Genomic DNA, 26443 nt, shown 5'->3' on the forward strand with positions numbered 1-26443 from the left:
TTCAATGTGTAGTTTCATCATGGCTTCCCCTTCTTGAGGTCCCACTGGTGTATGATACCAAGACAGACCCCAGGATTGGCCATTGTCACGTATAGGTCCTCAGCTGCAGCTGTTGAAGCTGAGGGGGTAAAAGGGGAAAAACAAAATGTTTTAACGACTTGTCTAGTTCCTAAGAGCCTGATGCCTGCTTCTTCCTCTGAAAGAAAGATGCTCTTTATAACATGCTCACTATGAGTAAATGAGGAGAACAGAAAAGTGCTGGAAGATTAGGAAGTCAAGCAATGTGTCCCCCATTTCCCCCATCATCCTTTGGGGGGATATGGAAGTATCGTTCAGCCCAGTAAAGCCAAAGAAGTATTTTATTTCTCCCCTTAGATCTGAACTTGGTGGTATAAGCCTCTGGAGTGCAAGCATGCTACCCAGGGCCCCACTGCATTAAGGATTTTAATTTATGAAGGTGTTGGCAGTGGTTCTGAATGTCTTATTTTAGGAAAGTTATAAAAGTTAGTTTCAGCAGGTACTAGGACCCTGGGGTCCCTGTGACCCTCAAACGCCTGACCCAATTCACATCGCCATTCCACCTCTCTGGCAAGACAGTGTTGGACACCAGGCCTCTTTCGAAAATTGTTAGGAGCAAGGGGAGGAAGTAGTCCATAAAGAGATTTTTTATTTTTTTTCTAAATGTTAAGTAAAAGTACCTTATCTCCGCCGCTGCCCTAACTACCTCACTAATTCTGGTAGCAAAGTCATGCTGTTAACGAAATAGCTGATTTAAACAAAGCAGGAGTATTTTTAGAACCATAAAAAAACCTATTCATGATATCTAATTATGCAAACTGTGAACAAGAAGATGCTAGTCTTGCATTAGCTGAGACTTGACTCTTGTTATAATTTGCTCTTTTTTTGCAGCAGAAAGCGGTTCTTCTTTGTCGCTTTACTGCCTTAGCGTGGCTTAGCGCTTTCGGCAGACACAGCACAGGTCACCGCAAAGTGTCTCTGTTGCGTCGGTAGACTGCAGTTAGGGAGCGGGGCAGGATAATGTATTGTGATGCAGATTACGGTGCTTTGCTGCTGCGTGATTCACAGATATGATTGCATCTAATTTCAGAAATAAGTGGAACCGTCTGCTCTTTTGTGTTAGCTGAAAAGCTGTTCGATGGCATTCAAATGACGGCTGCCTTTGCCACCTAGAAAGAGAGAAAAGAAACCCACCCATATCACAGCAGTAACTTTCCTCATTGTACACCTTAAATTCAGCACCATATTGGTTTTTATAAGAATTGTGGTTCTTTTCATCTTTCTTCCGAGCAACAGTATGGCCCCATGTTTTGGGGAGTGGGTATGTTTTATTTTATTAAATTTTCTCACCTCTTCCTCTCCGAGAAGGACCGTGCTACACGGTTCGTTTTCCTCACTTGCTCCTGTGGTTCTGTAACAATGTTCTTTGGACTCTTTGAAGAAAACATCTCCATGTAAACCCTTCAGTGAAAAGTTCCTAAGAAATGACTTAGCATCCACATTTGGCCACCGTTATGAGGCCCGTGGATAACTAGAGACTTCGCAACTGAGAAATAATTACGCCTCCGATTATTAATCAGATCCATGTAGGTTGATGACTTTTATCCGTTTGTAGGTTTTTGTATAGCTTTCCAGCTCCCTGGCCTCCTCCACTTTGAAGGGAGGCGGTTCCCCAAAAGCAGAGGAATCATGCGCACACTCTTTTCCTCTTCTGTGACCACACACAGTCCTCATCCCTTTATGAAATCAGCCTCCCCGTTTGAGTTTGCATGCCCCTAATTATGTGCTTTCTTAAATGTTTGTTTTCCGTTCCTCTAACTTTGGTTTTGCATATCGCTCTAAAAAAGCCCACAGAAACAAGTTAACTATACTTTTCATTCCAAAGAGAAATTAAACCTAGGTAACAAACCCTTTGGCAGGAAAACAGTGGGATTTCCCAACGAGCCACATGAACGCAGAGGATTTTGGAAGCCAGCGGTCACTGGGGACCCACAGAGCACAGAGGTTAACGTGAGGGAACATCCGCCAAAGGTCTGTGAAGAAGCAATCCACAATTTAACACTGACACTTAGTTTTGTTCGGACTGCAATGAGACCAATCACAGGCATGTTCCCCCTTCTGATTTAACACGGAAAAATTCAACCCTGTGGATAAGCACAAGATTAAGAATATGAACCCAGTGGGGGGAAATTTTTAAACAGAGACACCTCCTTCTGGCTGACTCACTCATTCTCTTCATGGAGGCTAACCCTATCTCCCCATGCTGGAGAGTTTTTGATGATCTTTTGATTTGACCCACAATAAGTATAAATCTGTGTAACAATGAGGTCTCCGAAGCTGGAGATATTGTATGCATGTATACGTACTCTTATTCTCTCATATGATCCTTAGACGTTATCCTCTAATAGGGCTTTGAAGTTGAGTCAAGTGGCATTTTATCTGGGTGGATGAGAGTGTATGATATTATCATTCATGTAAAATTCTACTAGGTTTTTGGGGGATGCCGTTGTTCATCCTGTGAATCCCCAAACTGCCTGATGCCTAGGTCATTGGCACATCTGTCTTTTTTTTTTTTAATTTTTTTTTCAACGTTTATTTATTTTTGGGAGAGAGAGAGACAGAGCATGAACGGGGGAGGGGCAGAGAGAGAGGGAGACACAGAATCGGAAACAGGCTCCAGGCTCTAAGCCATCAGCCCAGAGCCCGACGCGGGGCTCGAACTCACGGACCGCGAGATCGTGACCTGGCTGAAGTCGGACGCTTAACCGACTGCGCCACCCAGGCGCCCCTGGCACATCTGTCTTTACTGGTCTTCACAGCAAGGAGCAAAAGGGCTGAAGCTGTCTGGCTGCAGCCAGAGCATTTAGTAAGATGTCACAGGAGATTTCTTCTCTAGCACAGTGATTATCAGAAAGCACCTAGCAGGCATCCTGAGTATCCAAGACAGAAGGCCCAGTACCCCTCTGCATGTACACACTAGGGTCTTTACTATGGAAAGAACATAATTTATAATTATCCCACTGACCCAAAACTCTAGGTGGGAGAAGCAGTTCATTAGGAAACGTGAAGTTTTCAAAGAACAGAGGATTCGATTCCCCCCAAACTTTAAGCTAATTATAATATTTGGAGCCCCTGGGTGGCTCAGTCAGTTAAGCATCCGACTTTGGCTCAGGTCAATGTCTCACACTTCATGAGTTCGAGCCCCATGTTGGGCTCTGTGCTGACAGCTCAGAGCCCGGAGCCTGCTTCAGATCCTGTGTCTCCCTCTCTCTGACCCTTCCTCATTCATGCTCTGTCTTTCTCTGTCTCAAAAATAAATGAACATTAAAAAAATTTTTTTAAACTAATTATATTTAAATAAATTTTATTCTCACAATTAACAATCTGCTTCAAACACCACAACCTACAAGTACATGGAGAAGAGTATAACTCCCACCCAATACCTTTCTCACCTTCACTTTGCACATCTACCCAGCTTGAGGCATAAAGCCAGAAGAAAAGCAATATGGCTGGGAGTAGGGGCCAGGAATCAGTTCCTATATTAATTCACATTTAGGATAACATAACATAACATAACATAACATAACATAACATAACATAACATAACATAACAACATAACAACATAACACATTTAACATAAAATATAAGTTTAATTTCCTTAAGAGGGTGTAAGTTAAACTCTTTCAGTAGACACAGTAGGCAAAAAAAGTATTCTTTATTAACCCAGTGAGAGAGCCTTACTGTAATGCAGAGATGAGGTCAAGAAGGTAAACGGGACAAGAGGCCAAATGCACAGAAACAATAGTGTCTTGAGTTGAGAACTAAGAAATTTAGGTTCCCTTCTGGCACCAGTCACCTAGGGAAAGCCTCAGGTTTGCCATCTATAAAACGGGGAGTTATCCTACTTTCTATCTTCACAAAGATGCACTACTATCCTATCTTCACAAAGATACAAAAATTAAGAAGTGTCTTGAAAAGTACTTCAAAATATATACTATTTTAACCTACTGTCCACCACTGGGCCCAGAGCACACAGCTCGGATTTAAAGGTGGAAAGGACATGGGGCACCTGTGGGGCTCTGTTGGTTAAGCATTCGACTTCAGCTCAGGTCATGATCTCCTGGTTCTTGGGTGTGAGCCCCGCACTGGGCTCTGTGCTGACAGCTCACAGTCTGGAGCCTACTTCGGATTCTGTGTCTCCCTCTCTCTCTGTCCCTACCCTTGCTTGCACTCTGTCTCTCTCTCTCTCAAAAATAAATAAACATTAAATTTTTTTTTAAATGGAAAAGACATCAAGAAGGTGATTCTAGTGGGACAAGGGTCTGCAAATTCCATGGCAGCACTCAAAGAATGCCAACGATGATGTTAGTTATACCTGGGGAGCACTGACTGGCATTAAAAATGCCCAAGTTACGGAGGGCGGAGGACACTCTCCATAGAAAACTTACAGAGAATGGAATGGCAGGTGTGTGGCTGTGGCTATTTCCTTGCTGCGCGTAGGGGTCGCCTTCTTATCGGCACGGCAAGGCCTAAGCCTCATGTGTAGGAGCCGAAGTCTCTGTGTGTAGAGAGAGGTCTTAGTCTCCAGACACAGAGAGGAACAACTCGACCATTGGGGAAGACCTAAGTCCATGCACAATATTGCTAACTGGCCTGCAGAAGCCCTCTCAGTTGACACTTTCCTTCCTCTTCCTGTGCCTGGCTCAGACCACATGCCAGCATTACTTAGGGCAGGAGATGATGATTCCCTGTCATTGTTTTTGAGTAATGAATGGGCAATTACCAAACTCTTCTGGAAACTCCTGTCTTCTCAGAGCCCTAATGGAGCATTTGATTCCGAGTATTGGGAACACAAATAGCAGTGAGGGTGCCCACATATTTCAAAGGCTGTAGAAATTATATTGCACAACGTAAACCACCAGAAGTTAAATGGCTTTCTGAAAGGATACTGCTGGGATATTTTTCATCACTTTTATAATATTTTTTTCCTTGCTGTCATTTAAAATAGATCCTTGGAAACTTGAAACTTAAATCTGTTTCCTTACCAAAAGTTTTCCTTTCAGCATGCACACACACACACAGACACACACATATAACTGCTTTGTTATTTTAGGATCACTCATGGACTGGTGGCACTGATTTTTTTTTAATCAGAAAAACACATAAAAGCTTTCTCTCCACATATTTTCCCCACACACGCTGTGCCTCACAATGGTAAATTAAAGCCACGTAGACAAAAGAGAGACATCCTCACTTACTATATAGAAGCCCTCTTTTTACATAAGTAGCCATTAGAACTATTTAATTTGGGGGGGGCTATTTCTTTAAATATTTAATTTGTAAATAAAAACACATAAAAAATAATTGTATTAGGTATAAGGTTTAAGTAATGTTTACAGCTACAGCTGCTAACTAAAACAACCTTCATGCTCTTTGCATAAGAAGGCCGGCAAGTAAATCTGATTTTCATAACAGCTCGGATCCACATACATTGTTCGTGAAAGTCTACGAAAATATGCTTTGTATTAGCTCTGCTAACTTTATATTCGGTTTTTCTTTTAAAAATTTAATTGCATTTCCCATTGTTTCTATTGCATTCTTATAACACAATTTGTGTTCCCTTTGGTAGCTAAAATTACACCTGTAACTGTCCAAAACTATTAGTAAAGTCAGCTTAGCCTGTGGGATAAAGTATCTGTCTTGTATTTCAGACAGATTGTGTTCCAACACCATTGTGGTCAGATTTTTATTAAAAATTCTTCATATTTCTTTTCTCTTGGTGCCAAACAGATCGCTACATTTTCAACACTTAATCATCTTCATCATCTAAAAATATTTCCACATTAAACGAAAATATTTAAACTTCTTTTTGATGCAGCACAAGTTAGCACACTGTACACAGTCTGGTTTTCATAAAGTTTCGCAAAAGCTTAGTGTGCATATAGAAGTGACTCTATTGTAAATAACTGTCAAGGTCAACTCCAGAAGAAATGCAATGGTAGCAACAGAATGCTTCTTTCTCTGAGATTTCAGATGAGCTACCTCAGCAGGGAAGCTCGTTCCCTTTTTCCAAGGAATGTCTGGAGAGTTAGCCCTGCTGATGTAAAGTTATGGCTTCCCTTAGTGGAGACACTTCCCTCAGCATCACTGAATGTTTCAAACTCATTCAAGAGAGGGGGGATGTGCACCAAGATGTGACCCTGTTCCCAAATGGCCCCAGGCAAAATCCTTAAATACTTGCTGCTGTAATAGTCAGGGTCCAATCAGTAAAATAGAAACCTCTCTGAGCATTTAGAACAAGAATTTTAACACAATGGATTGGTTACTCTCCTGTTGCAACACGGGGCAGCTAGGAAACCTGAGATTAACATCAGTGAGAAGCCATGGGCTCTCCTAGGTTGGAGGGACAAGGGAGGACGTGAAGCATGAGCCAGGCAGGAGATAGTCACTGGCTGAGAGATTACCTGACGCAGAAGAGGACAGCACAGCTCCTAAGCCAGGGCTATAAGATCTGCGCTTGAGCGTTTTAGAGTCCATGTGCTGTCCTCCAGTTGTGGGCTCCCCACCCTTGCCATGGAGGGAGGAATGTCTGGGGCTTCAAGGAGGTACAGGTGAAGCCAAGGGCAACTATTTGGGATGAAGGGGATGGAGCTTGGACACACAGACAGGGATATCTGCATGTGGGCATGGAAGGTCACAGGAAGTGAGTGGCAGACCAGAGGCTGGGCCAAAGCATTGGTGGGGGTGGTGCAAGGGGGTGGAGACCAGGGCCAAGTCTACTTGCACCACCATGACCCCGGAGGCCAAGAATTCTCCAACTAGCCTTCCAAGTCGGTGTGCAGGGATAACTGATGCAGTAGGAAGAGAGGGTGTGTTTCATTTATCAATTTGTTACCTTGCTGTATAACTCTTAAATATTTAGGCATGTGGACGTAGGGTATGGGGACCTCCATTTGACCTTTTATCTTGGACTCCGTGGATGTGAGGGATAGGCCCAGGGAGGGAAGAAATACCTTTGGCTTCTCCTTTCCTCTACCCCTGTGATCTTTCACCAGCGCCTGCCACTGCTGAACCTGACAAGGCAGGCCCCCTATGATGGCAGCCGAGCAGAGGAGAGGGGGACAGGAGAGAGCCCCGACAGAAAACAGGCTTAGGGCTGCGGCACTCTTTGCTGCCTGCTGAGGGTCTCTGAGCTCCCCAGGCCAAACTGTATGTCCCTTCTAGGCTAGGTTATACATCTGTTATTTATAGCAAGTCTTAAACTTCTATCCCATTCAGTTTTTTTTTTTTCTTACCTGGATTTTCCTCTTTCTTCCTTCTTCCCAAACTCCATTAACTCACTCCTGTGAGGAGCGGCAGATTAACCCCCCCCTAGCACTTCAGTGTAAATGTGTCTGTTAAATATTTTTCCAGGTCTGGAAGGCTGGAGGGAACAGCCTGTCTAGGAAGAGATAGGAGGGAATAGAATGGCCATCTGGTGACTTTCTGCAAAAGTCATTTTGTAAAACTATGCAGATTATAAGGTACAAATAATCAACGACAGTATCAGCCCTGGGGAGCAAATGGTACAGTAGTTAAGATGAAAATTAAAAGCTGGGCTACTGTCTGGACTGAGCAAACGTATTCAACATCTCTGTTCCTCCATGTCCTCATCTGCAAAATAGGGGTGATCATAAGACAATTTTTCAGGATTGGAGGGAAGTGAAGTATATAAAGTGCTTAGCACGGTGCTTGCCTAACATAGAGCTATCACTCAATGAAGGCCAGCTGTGAAGATTTTGTTGTAGGCTGAATAGTGGCCCCATGAAGGTATCCATGTCCAAATCCCCAGAAACCTATAAATATACTACTTTACATGGCAAAAGGGATTTTTTAGATGTGATTAAGTTAAGGTTCTGAGATGGGGAGGTCATCCTGGATTATCCAGGTAGGTCCAGTGTAACCACAGGGTCCTTATAAGAGGGACACGGAAGGATCAGAGTTGACACTGGCAGATGTGATAGTGGAACCAAGAGGTAGGTTGCAGTGACGGAAGAAAGAAGCCAGGGGCCAAAGAATGCAGATAGTTTCTAGAAGCCAAAAAGGGCCAGAGAACGGATTCTCCCCTGAAGCCTCCAGAAGGAACAGAGCCCTGCTGACACCATGATTTTAGACGCTGATGTCCAGAGTCGAAGAGAATAGATCTGTGTTGTTGTAAGTCACTAAGTGTGTAGTAATTTCTCACAGCAGCAGCAGGATACTAATACAGATGATTATCTCAGATGATCTGGAGGTGCCTGGGAGGAGGGAAAATTCAGCTGATTTTATTTGAAACTTCTTTTAAAAAAAAATGTTTATTTATTTTGAGAGGGATGGAGAGAGCACACGAGTGAGCGGGGTTGGGGCTGGGGCAGAGAGAGGGAGAGAGAATCCCAAGCAGGTTCTGCACTGTCAGCTCAGAGCCCTATACAGGGCTCGAAGTCACAAACCATGAGATCATGACCTGAGCCAAAATCAAGAGTCAGAGCTTAACCAACTGAGCCCCTTATTTTAAACTTTTAAATCTAGGAATAAATTAAGGATGGCAGAGAGACAAACTTACGTGGTACAAGATCTAATAGGAATAAAGAATTTTCCTATACACAGGTGTTCAAGAAAGTGGGCTATTCTCTGATAAGTTACTCAGTTGTAGGGGATTCAGGGTGAAACCTGGCTTTCTTTTCTCCGTGGATAATTTTGGGCATGAACAACTTCTCCTTGCCTATGGGCACCGTCTATGGAAGTACATAGGAGCAATGAGGAGCAGGGGTCTGGCAGCCTGGGGAGAAAGGTCTCAGAAGACTTCTAACCCACACTGGCTGACAGTATTTCACATATTTTGTGGTAGTAGACAAAAACATTTTGCAGATTTGATTTTTCCCTTATTTTGTTCTTCTTTGGAATTTAAAGCTTCTTACCTTTAATTCAATATCCATCTAGCAATCACGTATTAAAGACCTACTCTGAGCCCCGTGCTGGGCAAAATACAGGGAAACATAGATTAATGACAGAGGAAAGCTTTCACGTGAGGAGAAAGGGGATGAGGGGAATGGGGCAGATGAGTCACAGGTAATTACAATAAAATAGGATGTGAACTACAATATATAAATGAACAGAGTGCTCACATAGCTAACTCAAGAAGTCAAAAAATAATTCTGAGTGGAAATACTTTATGCAGGGTTTGAAGGGTGAATGGAAATCGACAAGTGGAAAATACTGAGAAGAAAACATGTGCAAAGTAGTAGTTTCAAGGACATGATGTGTTCAAGAAAGATTCAGAATTAGAGGTGAATTAGGGACAGAGGGAAGATGAAAATGGAAAGCTAGTAAGGATCTCAGATTATCAAAGGTTTTATATGCTATAGCATGGAGGTTAGAAAGTCAGAAATAGAAGAGGCTGAAGAGTAGATGGATTTATGTGTGACTCTGGGGTCTGATTTTGCCACTTATTAGTTGTGTGATGTTGGGCAAATTATTTAACCTCAGTTTCTTCATTTATAAAAGACAAATGGCTAATAAAATAGAAAAATGGAAACATCTAGATCTGTGAACATTCCTCTGTGTTTCCTATCCTTTCCCCCAGTTACTGTATTCTCTCTCTCTCTCGTGGTTTTTCTTCCCTACACCCACACCTCTGCAATAGCTCCTTTGAAGATAAACTCTCCTTCGTTTGTCCTGATCTGAGCATGCCGTCTCTTTCCTAGACACTGGCTGAATCAGTCCATAAAACATGTGGCCACATAATAGGTTCTCAGTACATTTAGATTCCTTCCCTCCTTCCCTTAAGGATCTTGGGCTGCATTTTGAACATTACTGGGAACTCCTGAGCTTTTTCATGCAAGAGAATGGATTCATCTGTTTTGCTGTTTGGAAAGATGAATATGATAAGTAGAAAGGACCTTCAGATGGGAGAAGGAGAAGGTAGAGCGACCTAATCATCGGGCCCCAATCTGAAGATCTTCCTGGGGGGTCTCAGGATGCGGCAGATGACTAGTCATAGTGTGGAGGAATAAGTGTCCCCTGCCTCTGTGGCTTGAAAGAATGGTAGGTGACGTCACTCTTCGTTAAAAATAGGAATCAAGAAGAAATGCAGCAGAAATTGCAGAAAACCTGAAGGAGCAGATAAGGGATCACTTCCTTTCACCTTCTATTTGTGAGAAGACGAAAATGAGGGGAAGGATGTGGGAAGAAAACAAGTAGACAGCAGCAAACTCAAAGAATCACTGTGAGGGAGTGCGGACAGACACCGAGGAGAGCAGCACCGGTCACTGTGCGTGAATGTCTCCCTCTATTTCTATTTGCTAAAGAGGATTGAACTACACAGCCAGCCCAGTCTTCTCTCCTGAGATTCCACCACATACCTGCACTCAGATGTCTCAAAGGAACCTCAAACTCAAAATGTCCCACCTACCTGACTTTCTGTGTTCCCAGCTTGGTCAGCAGCATGAACATCCATCCAGTCGTCCAGGTTGGAAACACAGGAGTTCTTTTTGAGGCTCCACCCCACCATGCCTCACCAGTCAATGACTAAGCTATCTTGGTTCTGTCTCCTCTCCTTACTCCCCCCCCCCCCACCCCTCCTTCCAGATCTTAGTTCTGATGCCCAGAGCCTCTTTGCTGGACTATTGCAAGAACCTCTAAATAGTATCTTCACTTGGTCCTTTTGGAGTCCATTCTCCACATCACTGTCAGAATGATCCATCTAAAAGACAATGGGAGTATTTCATTCCCTAGGTGAATGCTTCAATGGCTTCCTATTCCGGTTGTCCTGGTTTTAAAGACCAGACCCTTAGAGTCAACAATCTCTGGCCTCACAAAGTAATAAAAGTGGAGGCTCTCCTGCCAAATTGCTGGGTTCATATACTGGCTCCTCACTCTCTAGACGTGTGATCTTGTGGCCTTGATTCCCTTATCTCTAAAATGGGGATACAGAATAGCAGCTCCTTGGCAGGGTTGTTGTGAGATGCTTGGAGCACATTATATGCTCCATGAGTGTTAGCTGCCATGTCTCCAGCGCCATTTCACGCCTTTCACACATTTCCTCCTTCTGCATGAATCATACTGAACTCTTCTGCTTTCTCAATTGACCCCGTGTGCGTTCAGTGCTCTCTACCTGTACTCCCACTGCTTCCTCCTACACTTTTAGTCTTCATCAAGGACTTGTGTACATCTTCCCTACCAGACTAAAAGCTCTGCCAGAAGCTCCCACGTTTCCTTCCTAGTACACACTATGCCCTTATTAAGTAATTAATGGTGAAATGAATAAATAGTATTTACTGCACTTTATGGAAAGTGCTTTTCTCAGTTTCCCTCACCGTAGGTCTCAGTGTGTATGAAAGTTACTTTGTTCACCATTGAATCCTGGTATCTGGTAGGCAGAATGGCGCATAGTAGGGGTTAAGGAAATATGTATTGAATGGACAAATACATTTGCCATCCTAGATAAGTACTGACTTTTGAAATCTACATATACACTCAAATGGATCCATCAGGAATCATAAAATTCAGTAAATTTTGCCAATTTACACTAGAGGATCTTTAAAAAATTTCATGTTCTAAATCTTTTACTCTTTCCATACTCATTCTTTAATTATCAGATGTATTAGATAATTTTGAACTCTGGGGATTTATTTACTTTGTATCATGTGGCAAAATGTTTTTTGATGAATTTTAGACCTTCTCTCTGATCCCGCCAATGGAGTGGCTATCTCAGGTTTTTGTAGGTATGCAAAAAGTTATGCTAAAAGCAAGCTATCCATGCAACCAATTTATAATGTCAAGTAAACAAAAATATCTCAATAATTCCCTTGCCTTTTATCATTTTCTTTTTTAATATTAGCAAAACTGCCAGCCAAAGATCACTTTCATATTTCAGATGGCCTATCTTTCACTGGATTACATTAAACACTGATTAACTGTAATCCAACATTCCACTATCTAGGGTTTACCTTTTGCTTTACGCTTGAGGAAAAGAGTCAAAAGACAAAGAAACAGGTCAGTTTTGGTAAAAACAGCAACAACTAAACACCGGTAGCATACATTTGGGGGCAAATGCATATTAATGCAATAAAATAAACTTTTTTTTTTTTTTAGGAATCTTGATTTAGCAATACACCAAGTCACCAAAGATTCGATTCTTTCCCTCCATTCTATCTAAAATGGATTCAGAAGAATTGAATCACTCATTTAGATTTTTCACTGAGAACTGAAACGAAAAGGTTGCTGGTTTGATCTTCGTTTAAACAAAAAACTCGATTTTACTTTCACTCCATGTTTCTTGGTAAATTGTGCTCTTATATTTTTACTATTACTTTTAATGACATCTTAATAAGCAAATGCTTTTGATTTACTATGATACCTCTTGCTGAAGAAGCATTCATTACACATGGAATAAATGAATGAACAAATAATATATATTAACATATTAATATATTTTAAGCTGGATCTGACTCCTATAGTAAGACATTTATTTGACTCAGTCCAATTCTGTGTATTTCATAAACAAAAGAGAAATAGGTGACAGTAAACCAAGATGTTTGGAAGACTGATGGAGAGGGAAATAGCTCAAACCCCTGAAAATAAAGCTGTTAAATATTACAAGCGCAGCCATGCCTTGCTAAACTCATTTTTCAGGACAGAAAAGCAGATTGTGGAATTATTTACGCCAAAGTAATCCTTGCCTAATTTAATCATCGAACTAGGTTTCCTAATATGGATATTTTTTTAGACTTCAATTTGTTACATAGCTAACTTATTTTCTAATAGACTATGTTGGTAATAAGAAAATGAATTACACGCTCTTGGCAGAGAGATGACAAGTTAGATCTGAATTTATCCCCCACAAACTTGGTACCCCCTTTTAAATTCAATAAGCTTGGGATACCTCTATAATATATCAGGTCTGGATGCCGATTATAAACAGATGGCAAGCCTCTGAAGGCCAAGCATATAGCATCGAGCACAGGCCACGCCACGCTTTTATCAGGAACTGTCCACAGGCATCATGGGAACTATGCATGGTCCAGGGGATCCTGCAGAAAGACCACTCAGCTTCCTATTTTTGCACCTTCTAAATGCATAAATCCAGTTGCCTTAGCATAAGTAGGACCTAACACCCCAGTAAATTTAATGCTCCACCCTGGGGAGGATAGTAACACTCATGAAGAGCTGACACGTCATCAATCAGATCTGAACAATGAGATAGGAAAACCATCGAATGAGGTGTCTGGTTCTGAAAAGACCCGGGTCTTTCATTATCCCTGTTTCCAAACATGAACCATGAGAAATATCAAAGCAAAAAAAAAAAAAAAAAAAAAAAGCAACAGTTACTATTTCATCCACTCTCCATTCACAGCAGGGACTTATTCAAAAATAATAATGCCTTTCTATGACAGGAAACCTAATTATGAAGAGCATTAAACACCAAGAGATTGCCACCCTTCACACTGGCTGCAGACCGTTTGTCTCACTTGTCAAACATGAGTTCATTTTTGACACTGATTTCTTAAATTTCTGCTGACTTGGCAATCTGCAGCCACTTCTCACAAGCTCTGTAATATCTTAAAGACTTCACAGCTAAGCAGTTAGAAAGGATTTGGGGTTTAATTCAGCTCACTGACCTGTTTAAGAGAATAACGGAAATAAAACAATTTTCAGCTAAAGGCCCGAGAAGGCCTCTCTCCTTCTGAAAGGCTCTTTGTATCAATGCCATGAATCAAATGGTTTGTCTAAGTGGTTATTCTGTACCACCGGTGAAGGCCCAGCAATGTAGCAGTGAATCACATTTAATAACTTGTGGTTAGCTGTCATGAACACTTAATTTGATGTTGAACACAAACCCTGCAGGGGCAGAGGGGGCTGGGGAGGAGAGGTGGGTTAGGAGTGGGGGGCAGAGGGAGTTAAGATCGACTTGAGATGCTGTGGCTCCTTTCTCCCCCTGACTCGGTGGGGGAAGGATGCGGATCGCGTCTGCGGGTGTTTGTGCGCGGCTCTGCAGCCAGGCAGCAGAGGGCCTTTGCTTGCTGGCTTTCACCCACCCCTCGGGTGTTCCTGGGGTCCCACTCACCCCCAGAAGGCAGGCTAGCCCAGCGCTGCAAGAACATTGCAGACTTTTCCAGAGTGCTATTGGAGAGCTGTTGGGCTGGCTAGAAGAATTCAAAGCGCTCAGGGAACCCACAAAAGATTTCTTGCAGCTTTTTAGCCGTCTGGCAGGCAGTAGAAACCCCTCTTGTGTCAACTGCTAAACACTGCTGTCCCTGTGTCCTGGATGGAATGCGTCAAAACTCGGGAATACCGCAGCTTCACATGTTGGCCATGTGTGCTGGCGGCAGCGGGCTCCAGCCGCTTCAGACGTTTTAATTTGTCACTCAGGAAAGCAGATGTGTCAGGGAGTTGGAGGACGTGGGAGGTGACCACAGCGAACTCCCCGAGGGGCTTACCCGGCCGGGACTCTGCCCAGCCCCTCCCCTTCGGAGCGGGGCTGAGGGGACCGAGGGCAGGGACAGCGCGGGCGCCTCCCACGGCGCCGCCCAGGGCTCTGCCACACGACCCTCCCTGGACGCCCAGGCACCCCCGCTTGCTCTCTCGCACGCCCCTGTGTCACGCTCTGTTTCTCAGAAGCACTTTCCAGCCAGCTCCTCAATCCCTGGTCCTCTGTCTCCTCTAGCCAGAGTGCTTAGAGCTGCACAGGCATCTCTCCTGCATTTCCCTAACTTGGTGCCAGGGGCTTTCAAGGGCATTTCAAATGCTACTTTGCAGGGACATGAAGGAAGGAATAAATCTTGACGATTCCCCATCGGCCCAAGCTCCTGATACCTGCTTCTGAGGAAACCGGAATTTGACATTAAACAAAACAAAACAAAACAAAACAAAACAAAAAACAGTAGTCCTGTTTTGAAAGTGTAGCACTAAGTGTGTTTTTGGGTAGTGTGGACCGATTTTACAGCAAAGCAAACTTTAATACATTTAAATAAACACTAATTAAGTCGTAACACCTCTGAAAGCATTAAGCACACCCTTGGGATGCCAAGAACCCTGGAGTCATTAGAGACTTTATCTTACTTCCACAGCACCTCACCTCCATCTACCCCTGCCCCGCACCCACCAAGGCACCCCTCACCCACCAGGACACCAGCGCATTGCCTGGCTCAGGGTAACTCCTAAATCGATGCGTAGCACCAAATTCCTACGAACTCAGATGACAGGATGAATGTGAAAAATACAGATCTCTATTTTGCATATTTTTATTTTCATTTATTTGTAGCAATAACAGAAAAAAAAATGTTTACATTAAAAAATAATCCAAACTGGGGCGCCTGGGTGGCGCAGTCGGTTAAGCGTCCGACTTCAGCCAGGTCACGATCTCGCGGTCCGTGAGTTCGAGCCCCACGTCAGGCTCTGGGCTGATGGCTCCGAGCCTGGAGCCTGTTTCCGATTCTGTGTCTCCCTCTCTCTCTGCCCCTCCCCCGTTCATGCTCTGTCTCTCTCTGTCCCAAAATAAATAAACGTTGAAAAAAAAAAAAACCTTAAAAAAAAAATAATAATCCAAACCCATGGAATAAAAGTAGCAAGCCAGTAACTACCCCATAAAACACACCTAAAAAAAGAGTCATAATCCATGAAATAAACACACACACACACACACACACACACACACACACACACACACACACACACTTGAAGCTTCTGTATTCTAAAAATGTAACAGGTACATTCAAGTCAGAGCTATGGCACCAAGTTCTTTGGAACAAGCTAGTCCCCACAGTAATATCAGAAAAACAAAACCCAAGAATATGCAACAAGAAAATCAACACTCAAAGGTGTAATTGTGTGTGTTCGCTTTAGAAAAGGCACTGAAATAATAATAATATTAAAAGATTCTAAAACAGGAAAAGTCTATAATGTTTGCTTCATTTAAATTATTTAATGTTTCATTTCAATGAAAATGAATTTCATCTCATTTAAATCATTTAATACTTTGGAATTACGAGGAAATGGAGACACAGCTGGTTTCACGATGTGCATGAAGCCCTAAGCTGGCTGGTCTATCCCAGGCCTGAGATGAAAACTTACCTGCGCATCCACGAATGCTGTCTCACCCCCTTCCTCCCACAACATCTATGAGAATGGTAATCATTTGTGACAACTTTAAAGGGCAGATGTTGAGGCAAATACAGGTAAAAATCCTGAGCAAATCGATACCAGAAAGAGTCAGAGGAGTCCTCATGGCTAACCGTTCCACAAAAAACAATATTTCTTATTTTAAGAAGTGATTTTCTTAAACCATTTAAATTCTCAGAACATTATGGGTAGACCGAAAATATGCAGATAAACACATTAAAATATTTTAAAACTATTTCCTCCTTTACTTACTTTCCAAGACCCGAACTCGGATTTATGCTTCTCTTGAAAGAATTCCCAAGTCTTCTTTTCCAAGCAGCAGCACTAGGCCTTGGTGAAGGCACTGTGATTGCGAACCGAAGGCAACAGAGAACACGAGAATCCAGGATCTGAGTGAGCTCTGGTCTTCTCGACATTCAGCGCCACATCTTCAGGATTTGGCTTCGGCAAGAAGGAAGCAAGTCCTCATTCTTTCAGGACCATAATTTTTCCATGAAGACGCTACGTTTATTAGTTTCGGAGCTGTTAATTTGACACTTGCCTTCTTAGAGTTTACCTAAAAATAGGGTGTGGGGGAGGGGCAGGAAGGCAAAACCAAACACTAAAATGTAAAGGATTCTGACTAGGATGGCAAAAATCATGTCATTTATAACATTTCAGTCAACAGGCTTACTGCATGCCACATCTTCATAGAAATCCTATTATCAAAGCCACCAGACACTATATTTGCTTCCTAATTATAGACCCTGAGCTAACAGTTACTTTTTCTTCCCTATAATAACAACAACACTTTGTATTTATCTAGCGCCTTTCTTCCAACAAGCTCAAAATGCGTTGCAGACATTAACTCCTGAATCCCAGGCCTCTGGCAAGTGGCATCAGTGATATCTCTTTATCTCTACAATCTGTTGTTGGAGAAAATCAGGCACAGAGCAGCCAAGGACTCAGAGAGGGACCTGGTGAAGGAGTCAAACTCTGGGCCTTGGAGCTTCCTCCACTGTTTGCTTCTATTTGGTCAAGTCCTCCTCGACACACCTGAAAAAACTAGAGGAATTCTTGGGTCCGATGAAACTTCCATTTTGGACATTTTCCTTTCTTCCTTTGCTTCCTGATCATGACTTGTAAACATTTTTAGCAGGGCTCTTCATTAATTCTGCTCTTGAGCTTAGCCACAAGGATTTTAATCACATCTATCATCCTCTACCACCACAAGCAAGCCCTGGGATGCTTAGGGCCCCCAAAAGCAAGAAACAAAACACAGGCCTTCACCAGGGAGGCTAGGAATTGCCTTTTAGACAGATTTAGCTGGAGGCCTGGGATTTTTACTTTACACTGTTACTGAAAGTTTCCAAATGGATTTCCTCAGTGGGCTCCTTTAAAACTTAACTAAAAATAAAACACAGGATTGCAGAATCTTGAAGTTAGAAAAAATTTGGAGGCCTTCTAGAATTCCCTCTCTAATACTGCTGACATACCATCATTCAACTGTTGCTTGAACATTTCCAGTTTTCAAGGAACTCAGGCAACAGCCCATTTATTTTTATAATAACTTTCATTGATAGAAACGTCTTCATTATAACAGGGCTGAAGTCATCTGCCTTACGATTTCATCTCATTCAAGCTAGTGTTGCCCTCAAAAACCCAGCTTATAATCAATCACCCTTCCACAGATCAGCCCTCCAAAAATTCAAGGATACAATATAATTTTCCCTTTTAAGTTTTCTCTTTGCTAGGTTAAACCCTCAAAGTTTTTAGTACTTTCTTACCTGACATGTTTTTCAGACGCTTCACCTTTGTTAGGGCCTTTTTTTTTTTTTTTTTTTTTTTTTTTTTTTTTATTGAGCTTTACCTGTCTCTGAAACTGGGTTGTGTTCTGACCAGTACAAATCACCACGGAATTATATCCCCTCTTATTTGGTCCTCTCTGCTTCTAGTAATGTAATTTAGGGTTTTGTTAGCCATGACACTCTCCTGGCCACTATTCATTTGGAATTCAACTCAGCCCCTGGGTCTTCTTCATGTTAAATAAGAGTAAAGCAGGCCTCCTTCATTCTGTTCTCGGAGAGGTAGATTTTGAATCATTGGTTTCCATTAAAACTAATTTGGTTAGTTTTAGGTCCAGCATCCTGAAATCTTTCTGATTTTTATTTTGCCAGGTTGGAACTATTTTCTCAATATTCGTATCTCAAATGTATTTTATCTTTTTTTAATGCTTTCAGGTGTTCATTGATGTACAAAGTTCCCTGTGTAGCTGGTGTTACGTTAGGTAAGAGAAATATAAAAATAAATAAGATAGTTGTCCTCAAAGCATTCACCATCTAGAGAGATGTAGAGATGGGGAGCATGAGGCAGGAGGCTGGAGAGATAGGCTGGAGTCTGCTTATGATGGCCATCACTTATCCCATTAAGGAGACTGCACTCGCCCTTTAGGCCTCAGGGGATTTTCATGCAAGGAGAGCAACCTGACCACATTCTGTGTTAGAAGAACATCTCTGTCGGCAGCAAGGATGATGGGTTGAAGGAAAGAACATTGGAGTCAGGCCAGTAAGGAAGCTATTGCAAAATTCAGGTAAGAGTTAACAAGGACTGGAGTACTATAGCTAGGGCAATGGGAGAGAAGAGGAAGGAACAGAACTGGGAATTTTTAGAAGGTGGAACCAGCAAGATTATGTGAATTATTAAATATAAAGAGCAGGAAAAAAGAGGTCAAGAGCATTCTCAGGATTTCAGTCTCAGTAACCGATATTATTCACATGGTTTAGAAAGCTTAAGGGAAGCAGAAACCTACTCAAAGGATAGACAGTTGAAATTGGAAGCTATAGGTTTACAATTTTCTTCAATATTTCTCACTAGCCTGGGATCATTATGAAAGGAAAGGGAAGACTAAATTATTCCAAAGGTAGGATATTGGTAGGTCAGAAGTAATAGAAGACCAAAGCCTGATGCAATAGTGCATGTGAATGTCACCGGGGGCAGTAGGCCCAAGGGAAGAGAAAGCTGATGTGCAGTAGGTATAGGGAAGAACCAAGACATGGGAAATAGGAAAACAGGTTTGGTGGAAATTCAAGAATTGAAAAGGCCAAAGCTCAGGAAACTATGTTAGCCATCTAGATCACTGAAAAAACTGAAGTTCTCAGTAGTACATTCCCAAAAAGCTGTTCTTTGGGTTGATTTCAACCCATTAATCAATACCAGCTCTAACTACACTCTACAATCATCAAGGTGACATTCCCTCAACTTCTCCATAAGGCAGTCATGTGTGGTTTTATCAGATGTCTTACTGATAATGCCCATTATGTTGAGAATACTTCATTAACAACCCAATAAAAAATGAAAAGTCCTTTTTCATGAAGGTTCTTAGTGATCCTATGTTAGCACCTGGTAATCACTGTATTCTTTCCTAAATATTTATCTCTTTGATTACCCATTCTTGAAAGTTGGAAATAATAAATTTATCAATCTACATTTTCCCCATTTCTGAAAATCAAGAACATATTTTTCCAGCTCTATTCTTTAAGTAATTCCCCCCTTTCATCATTATTTCTCAAAAATCCACAGGTGTTTATGAGATCACACCATGAAATGTTATTTAAAGTTCTGGCTGTGACTTGCCTAGGCTTTGAGATGTGAAACTGGTAGATTTTGCTCTAGGATACATCGCCTTCTCTATTTTCTTAACCAAACTCTTGCCAGTTTGAGGAAAATTATTTTCCTTAATAGATCAGATGGAGTCAACACAGGGGTTGAGAAGTTCTGCTTCTTATATGCCACCTTTTACAAGACAAAATGTCCTAGCTTTTCCTTGTTTCTTCCTCTTTTGCAAACAAGCTTGAATAGTTGTTTGTGTTTTATTGTTTATGGGGGGGGTATTTTTGTTTTTTCTGGTTTTGCAAGTCCTCAGTTCCTTACGGATTTTGGCTTTCCTGGATCTAATCTAATTCCTATCAGTCTATTGTATATAAATCATTGGGAAATGTCTTAGGACAGGTTTTATCAGAATCAGCCCCTGACACAAGGATGTATATGCAAGGTGTTTGTTCATGAAGTGAACCCAGGAAAATCCAATGAGGGAGTGGAGGATGTAAGCAAATGGAAAGAAGTCAAGCAAGGACATAATTCAAACAGAGGCCCAGCCTCAGCCTGATTGTGCTGTGTTTTGTCCCCAGCCAAAGTAAGGGAACTAGGTTTTCATAATCCTGCACTGGTCAGTCATTAACTAGGGGTACAGGTGGGAAGAAGGCATGGACGGTGAGTGTGTGGGGGGAGAGTAACTGCCAGGTCACTCTGGTTCTCTGCATGGGAGTGTGTGTGTGTGTGTGCACACGCACGCGCGCACGTGCACAGACGTGCGCACATACGATAGTTCATGGGCAATCTTCACTAGTTCAAGACTAAGTTCAGTAGTTTAAGGGAAATCTTTTGAAGATAGATAGCTACAGGTGCTAGCTGGTAGAATCAAAGGCACACAGAAACTGGAAAGGGAATCTAAGGGGTTTGTATTGAGTACTGACAATGTTCATATATTGTCTATATATGACAATATTCAGTGTCATATTCAATACGTCAAATATTCTATTTTTATCTTTTTATACTTCTCTTTGACACCTGAGATCATCAAAGGCTTCTTTGTGCAATCAAGTTGGTTTACAAAATGTCTATCTTTTCTGTGACAGGATCATTTGTGTCTGTATTGTCGGAATCCCGCTTTTGGAATGCACTGCTTCTTGAGCTGTCTTCTCCTGTACAGCCTTGGACAAAACCACTCCCCATCCCAAAGTTGCTCACACCAGAAACCTGCTGTCATTCTTGACTCTGTTCCTCTCCATCAGCAACCCCCTCTTTCATTCACATTCATTTGAAAAGTCATCCATTCCTGTCCTTCCTCCCCGCAAAACGCATCTCAAATCCATCTACTTTTTTCCCATTTTTACTGCCTAGTATGAATCATCATCACATCTTGCTTATATTCTCATCAAAGTTTCCTGTTCCGTAGTCCTTCACATTTGTGCCCCCTAACCCATTTTCTACACGGTGACCGGAATGATCTTCTTACAACATCAGGCAGACCGTGCTGGCCTGTCCTGAAACATTCCAAAGCACTCAGGTGAAAGTCCACTCCGTTCTGTAGATCACAAAGCTGCTGCCTGCAACCTGAGCCGTGTCACGAGCCCTGTGTCCCTGTTTACTGCACTTCTGCCACACCTCCCTATATTTCCGTTGTGCTTCCTGACCTCGGTGACTTCCTCCGTGGTGTTCCTTTGTCTGGAATGTCCTCCCTTCTGCTCATCACTCCACTACTTCCTCCTGATCCTTCAGATCTCAGTGTCTTTCTCTACCCTAGGTAAACCTGGTGTCCCAACCTGCTATTCTCTCTCATGATACGCACAGCACAATGGGAGGAGAAGCTATGGCAAAGCTCTTTGCCTAGATGGTATTTATCATAGTTTGTAATTAAATATTCATTTATGTCTTACTTCCTTGGTATTGGTCTCCCCCCTTAGACTGTAAGGCTCATAGAGGAAAGGAATGCATCTATTTTATTCTTTGATGTATAGCCAATAATAGCTGTTGAATAATAAGTAAGTTCTTATTTTCCAAAACTGTTTTGAAATCTGTCATGCTATATTGAGGACACAGACTTGAATTGCAAAACAATAACTTCCATTCACAAAACAGCCATTTTACAATCAGTGTGAAGAAAAGCTATGAAAAGGTGGCAGTTAGGACCTCATGCAAGGACCTACATCTTCTGACTTGTGGAGGCTTCTGCTGCTACAAAGAAATTCTTAGGACTTAAAATCTCCCAAAGAGGAATAGCATAGAACAGGGGTATTACAGACTGAGTCACTGAATTCATATGTTGAAGTCCTGGCCCCCAGTAACTCAGAATATGACTGCATTTGAAGATAGGGTCTTCACAGAGCTAATTAAATACAGATGGGATCAGCAGGGTGGGGCCTAATTCAATATGGTACCCTTATAAGAAAAGGAGATTAGGACACAGACCCACACAGAGGTAAGATCATGTGAAGACACCAGAAGATAGCCATCAAAGCCAAGGAGAGTGGCCTCAGAAGAAACCAACCCTGCTGATACTAGATTTTAGACTCCTGGCCTCCAAAATTGTCAGAAAATAAATTTATGCTGTTCAAGCCACCCAGTCTATGGTATTTTGTTATGGTAGCCCAGATTGATTAAGACCCTTGAGGGAGTAATATCTAAGGTTGAAAAGAGTGTTTTCCTTGACATAGCTGAGGGCTCCATAAGAATGGGTTCCCTCTACACCAGAGCAGCCCAAAAGCTCCAGGATTTTCTCTACACCTGGAGGTGGAGTTAGAGCCACAGCCCAAAGGACTCCCTCTTACTACACCACAGGAAAAGTGGGTTTAAATCTGAGGTCTTCAGTGCAGGTCCACCGAGGAGCAAATACGGCCATTGCCCACAGGGCCACAGTGATTAAGGCAATGTGACAATTATAGTCAGAGTTCTTTTTTTTTTTTTTTTAATATTTTTTTTTTTTGAGAGAGAGAGAGAGAAAGAGGAGGGAGGGGCAGAAAGAGAGAAGACACAGAATCTGAAGCAGGCTCCAGGCTCTGAGCTGTCAGCACAGGGTCCCACGGGGGGGGGGGGGGGGGCTCGAACTCATGAATTGTGAGATCATCACCTGAGCCGAAGTCGGTAGCTCAACTGACTGAGCTACCCAGGCACCACCAGAGTTCTTTCTAATTTGGGAGGTAAAACGTGTGTTTCACCTTTACACTCACCCTTCCGTCTCTTACTCACTGTGCCCACTGAAATGATCACTGTAGGCAGTGGTCTCCACTTATGATTCACAAGGGAGTTTATCAGTTTTCATTCATCTGAGTATGTCTCAATCAACAAAGGAGTGGGTATGTCCAAAAAACTGGGTCCAAAGATTTTTCAGATCTAGGATCCTCAGAGATCCCATTAATTTTAAGCCTGACTTATTTTGTCTATTATTTCACAGTATGACTCTTTAAAATACATTGCTTTGAGATAACACATCTGCCTTTTGAATGCTAAAACTCCATGAAAGTGTGGGGGGGGGCAATCTATATTTGATCAGACTTGTGACATTTAGTTTGTCATTTTAGGATAAAGATTCTTCTAATCTTTCAACATATATATATGGTTAAGTGAGCTTAATATTTCATAAATTTTGACTCAAGTTCAATAAAACCTTTGTCAGTATTTCTTTAGCTTTAGTTCACATATTCTTTTTTTTTTTTAAGTTTATTTATTTACTTGGAGAGAAAAAGAGAGAGAGAGAGAGAGAGAGCACACACAAACAGGGGAGAGGCAGAGAGAGAGAGGGGAGAGAGAGAATCCCAAGTAGACTCTGTGCTGTCAGTGCAGAGTCTGATGCGGGGTTTGATCTCACAAACCATGAGATCATGATCTGAGCTGAAATCAAGAGTCAGAGGTTTAACCCACTGAACCACCCAGGTGCCCCTAGTTCGGCATATTCTAATTATTCATTAAACTAGTAGCAAAGTTTTATGGGCAAGCCAACTGGGCCTAAAAAGGAGAAGTAGGATGATATTGAACAAAGGAAAATATAGGATGTAAATCAAGTGAGAAACTACTTAAAAAGGGAAAGCTGGATCATAGGGAACTTTGAGCTGGGTGGTACATTAGAAATCCCTCATTTGTTCAAAGAAAATAGGAATTAAAAATGAGTTGTTTACATTTTTTGCATGTTTTAGAAAACATGTAGATTCTTAAATGCTTAGAGAATTGGGAACAACAGTGAAAACATATTTTATATATTTAAACCCAGTATTTACAAACTAGGTTTCTATATAAAGCCTATTTTGCACTTACAAATATTAAAAGCTATGTGTTAAAACCTGGTCCCTGTGCACCCATAACAGCACCTCGTCAGTGACCCCAGCCCAGCCAACTGCATTTGTAGGCTGCATTTTGTGTGCCGTCAAACATTCCACATCTGCACAATTTTGCACATCAATTTTCCTCTGGTACGTTTTGAAATTAAAAAATGCTACCATTATAGATGAATTGATATTAAAAGAATGATACTCTTTGGGAAAAATAATACATAAATTTCCATATTATTATTAACACTGTAGAGTTCATTCAATCTCTCAGAAATCTTTATCCATCCAGTAAGCTGATTCACATTGGGACTGAGAGATGTGCAGGCCTATTAGGGCAGTTTGCTTCCCACTGAGGCCGGGCACAGCTGGCAAGGGCCGGAAGCTGTGGACTTTGCTGCGATTGCCACACAGGGTTGACCACTGTGTGTCCAGCAAGTCAGAGCCTGCCTACATCTGGGACATGAGCATTGGGAATGTGACAGATTCACAGCGGGGAGGGAGAACTGAAACGGCGAACAGAACAGGGGGAAACAGCAGAGGCACAGAGTTAGAGCCAACCACAGCGCTGTCTCCTCTCTGCTCCATGACCTGGGAAATTCTAGAACGTTTCTAGGCCCTGGCTTTCCACCTCTCCAACATGGGGGAAATAATACTAACCTCTTGTCTTAGATTGGGCTCCCAAGGGGACAGACTGGGAGGAGTTAACTGTGATGACGTACATCTCAACAGCAGTCTTAGTGGGTCCTCCGGGAATCAGTGAATAAAGCTCTTCAGAGTTGTCCTGTAACTGAGACAAAGGGGCACACCAACCAGTCACTGTATGCAGACAGCTCCCCTCCTACAGAGGCAACTTGACCCCGGAAGAGGCAGCTCCCTTCAGCTGATGGCAATCCTGGGAGGGGCTCACCTGAAGCCATGAACAGGCACTAATGCTGGCAGCTGGGAGAATAAGAGGCTTCCCCGAGGAAAGGGTTTGGGCAGTACCCAATATTCATCGCATGCATCCTGAGACACTCATGTATAAGTACAGCCCATCTGGAAACAGCTCCTCCAGGATTCTGGATGGTTTCTCTTCCTGGGAAAGCTGACAACAGGAGGCATAGTGGATGAACCAAAAGCCCCCAACATTGCAGCCGGTACTAAGGCTACAAATGGTCCTTGTGTCCCTACTCTACTACATGTTCTAAATTCCCTTTACCTTTTAGCATCTCTGCTGGTCTAAGTGGCTCATGTGGTGGAGGGACCCAGATGCTCACTCCTGAGTGGTCTGAGCTTCTGGTGGCCCTTCTGGCTATGGCTGTTGCACGTGGCCATTTATGGTCAAACTTGGGGAACTGAGAGTACCAAGAGATGACCCAGTGGATGACCCGAGTACCATGTGAATTCTTCCCTTTTGTAGCAGCTTCCCTGCTTCTTCTGACGGTTAAATTATAGCTGCCTCATGGTGACTCCCTTCTTTGCCTTTGGCACACAGAGATTAAAGTGACCAGCTTGCAGCCGTAGCTTCAGGTTGAAAGGAATTCTTGCCGCGAGCCCCACTGGAGGAATTTTTCCCTGTGGGAACCAGGACCACTAGATCCTCAGAGTCCAGAACTGCAGAGCTGGGCAGCACAGATGGTACATTGTGTGGATCCTGCAGCTCCTTCAGTGTCTAGGCTCCTCCCACCCTCAGCAGGCCCAGTAGTATATCCCTGGTCAGGTGGTGTTGGAGTGTGTCCCTAATTAACTGTCAGCAGCCATGAGTGTAGCTGGGGGTAAATCCTAAGGCAGGAGCAGTGTGTTTTCCTACAAGACAGAGGACTCTGCTCCATCTTCAGACAAGGGGAGTGATGCCCTATAGTAGGGAGAAGTGGGCTACTTTGCAGGAGCCAAGGGTCCAAGGACTCCTGGGGTTTTGGGTGTTCTTTAATGCATTCACCCAGATGTCCTCATTCCAGGTTAATGGGTCTCATTCCTTCCCAATCAAAGCTCTGACCTTGACACAGCTGACTTGCTGGAGAGCAGACCATTCAACCTTCTCTGGTTCTCAGCTGTGCTGGTAATTAAGTCCTGAGACTGATCCTCTCACATTTTCTTCTCTCTGGCTACAGGCAATGTGATTGTCCTTTCAGATGCTTCTGAGAAGGCCCTCTGAATTCACACTTTGCTTCAACTCGCTTCACTTTTTATTGTCTTTCTTCAGTGTGTTGATCACACTCAGCAAGAGTAACCTAATTCCATTGCCTTTAAAATTACAATTGCACTGCTACAACATGCCAGGGACTGTCCACATTCCATGTATTACCAGGAATGGAGACCTCATTGCTAATTAGTTGGCAGATGACCTAATTCCAAAATCCCATTTTAGAGATTACTTTCCAGGACTATTCCCGGCACCAAGGTCTTAAATTGGGTTCTCAGGGAGGCAGACTCTGTGACGGAGATTTGC

The 26443-nt window shown here is 42.6% G+C and overlaps 1 long non-coding RNA gene across 1 annotated transcript; it reads right to left on the reverse strand.

Annotated features, from left to right (window-relative positions):
• Positions 1 to 704: 704 nt before the first annotated feature.
• LOC123379238 lies at positions 705 to 26443 on the reverse strand. The gene is made up of 3 exons (XR_006583466.1): positions 24673 to 26443; positions 16409 to 16712; positions 705 to 1187 (listed from the first exon to the last, which is right to left on the reverse strand). It is a non-coding gene; the product is annotated as an uncharacterized LOC123379238 (long non-coding RNA).

This window comes from Felis catus, chromosome C1 (assembly GCF_018350175.1).
Source record: "Felis catus isolate Fca126 chromosome C1, F.catus_Fca126_mat1.0, whole genome shotgun sequence".
NCBI lineage: Eukaryota > Metazoa > Chordata > Mammalia > Carnivora > Felidae > Felis > Felis catus.